Genomic DNA, 2,564 nt, shown 5'->3' with positions numbered 1-2,564 from the left:
GCCAGTTGTACTTTATGGAGCTTATTTTATGATTTAAAATACTGTACTGTACATAGGAGGTATGTTACCTTCTCCTTATTTGTATGTTTACCATATACTTTGATATTTGAAATGTTATGTACTGGAAAGGCCACTTATATTTCTAGAACAGATTGGATTTTATGCAACCTTTTTTTCTTGAAATTAACAGCAATAAAAAGTGAAAAACAGTTTGAGAGTTTGTGCTTTATTGCCAAGTTCGTGGAAAGGAAAACAAGCCATTGTGGCAGGGCCCAGAAATGCAGGTTCCCCGTAGCCTCTGAGGCCACACTTGTGCCCCCCAGGAGTCCCCGCCCCACTGTTGCACTGTCCACACTGACTCCTTCCTGTGACAGACATGGAAGCACCACACATTTTCACATTGACATCCCCCTCTCCGGAGCTGTTTCGTGTGTTATAAGGAAGAAGGGTACCCAGTCCCTCCTCTGACTCACCTGGGTTCCTGGCCCTGATGACCTGCTCCTGCCATCCATCCACTAACATACAGCATATGCCAGCATGGGGCAGGGCAACTGTGCGCTCCCTCCACTCGAGTTCACACACACTCCCCCCTTCTTTCTTTTCACACATGTTCTTTCCCTCAGGGCCTCTAATGAGTTCCTCCTGGGACAGCAGAAAGACTTAGCAGGGGTCTCAAACTCAATTTACCTGGGGGCCGCAGGAGGCAAAGTCGGGGTGATCCTTGAGTGCAAAGTCAGTAGTAAGCCTTGAACATTGGGGGGTGTGACCCAAAAAACTAAAACAAAACAAAAAAAGATTCCTCTAGGGCAGGGCCACAAAATGTTGAACGGAAGGTGGTTTTCAGCCTGCGGGCCGCAGTTTGAGACCCCTGACTTAGAGGAAGTCTAGTCTCTGACTGGTGCTCCTCAGTGGTCGGAGAACCCAGAGGGAACTTTGGCTCTCAGTTCCTGGGTCCAGATACAAGACTTGTTTGTTTGAAACAAGGCTGGGTACAAAGCAGTAGCACAGTGCAGAGAGTGCTTGCCATATATGCGTCCATCTTGTGTTAAGTTTTGAGGCCTGAGAAATAGTGCATTGGGTATCCGGACATTTGCTTTGCACACAGCTGACGTGAGTTTGATCTGGGTTGTTTCCATACAGTCCCCTGATCACTGCCAGGCATGGCCCACAAACAGACAAATAAACAAACATCCAAATAGGCAAACGGAGGCCTGGCTGCAGGATTAAATGCACTCACTACTGGGAGCAGAGAGCGGCAGGAAAGTGTGGCTGGGTGTCGCATAGCTCATGGGGAAGAGACAAAAAGCGTCCTCTGACGAGGGGAGGAAATGGACAGAGAACGGGTTTGCATGAGGCCACAGGACCCTGTTCACCCTTCAGATCCCTCAGTTCGGATCTTCACGGTACTCCCCTTCGGTGCTCTGGGGAAAACAGGGACCAGAATTGTTTTGACAAGGTTCCCAGAGACAGTGACATAATCTCTCTTCTTTCTTGACAGGTAGCACCTAGTTCTCAGCACCTTGCGCTGGCCTTAGTAGACCCCGTTTTCCAGTTCTTTCTTATAAAATCGGCCTCAGGCTCCAACAGCGAGTGCCTTTGGGACCCCACCCCAGGAACTCATTCATGCTGAGAGATGAGATGGGGTGAACAAGGAAAGGGGGTGCTCCAACTTGAGACCTGGTCACCACGTAAAACTGGTCCATCCCTATCCAGGGTTTGGTGGTGGTGTCTAAGGACCTGGGAACATCTGGGGTCAAAGTGGACAAGAGTGAAGCGAGTATCTCCCAGGAAGCTGGCATGCTCAGAATTCTTGTGCCCAGCCTTGGCAGAATGACCGCTGCCCCATGAGGCTCACACTCCTAATGTCCACTCAGGTGGGCGCCTCCCAGCAGAGGGAGGGGTCTCAAAGGGAAGCAAAGCCCCTCCAGACAGACCACAGGCACTGGAGCTCTCAATCCCCAGGTCCTGTTTTGCCACTCGAAATTGGGGGGCGTGATGCAGGGCTATTCTTGCAGCTATACTTGAAGCTCCAATTTGGTGGCTCTGAAAGGGACTTCTGGACCAGCCTTGCACCTCTAAGACGGCACCAGTTGCGGGGGCAGCGCCCCTTACGGGGGACAAGGACAAGGAGAGCAAATGGTAAACTAACTTCCTGCTAACTTTGTTTAGAGGAAATGGAAGAAAAGCAAAGCCCATCTTGGAAGGGCCAGAGAGATAAGGGAAGGCATTTGCATGCAGCGTACTGAGTTCGATCCCTGGAATCCCAGATAGTCCTCTGAGTCAGAGCCAGGAGTAAGCCCTGAGCACTGCCCAGCAAAATGGGAGTGTTTGATTAGTGCCAGGACACAGCGGTCTGGACAGTACTAGCCACAGGCGCTTGCCACGGGAACCCCAAGGTGGCTTGGGCATCGGTGGGTGGTGCTGAGCCCGGCTTTCGCCTCTGTCCCCTTGAAGAGCTCTGCCTGCTGCCTGTTCCCTTGCTGGCTCCTCTTAATGGGTCAGTGTGGGGTGATGCACTGAATCCAAATCCATGTGGTTTAAAAAATGTCTTTAATAGGGGCCAG

This window comes from Suncus etruscus, chromosome 10 (assembly GCF_024139225.1).
Source record: "Suncus etruscus isolate mSunEtr1 chromosome 10, mSunEtr1.pri.cur, whole genome shotgun sequence".
NCBI classification, from domain to species: Eukaryota; Metazoa; Chordata; class Mammalia; order Eulipotyphla; family Soricidae; genus Suncus; species Suncus etruscus.
This window is presented reverse-complemented; position numbering follows the sequence as displayed.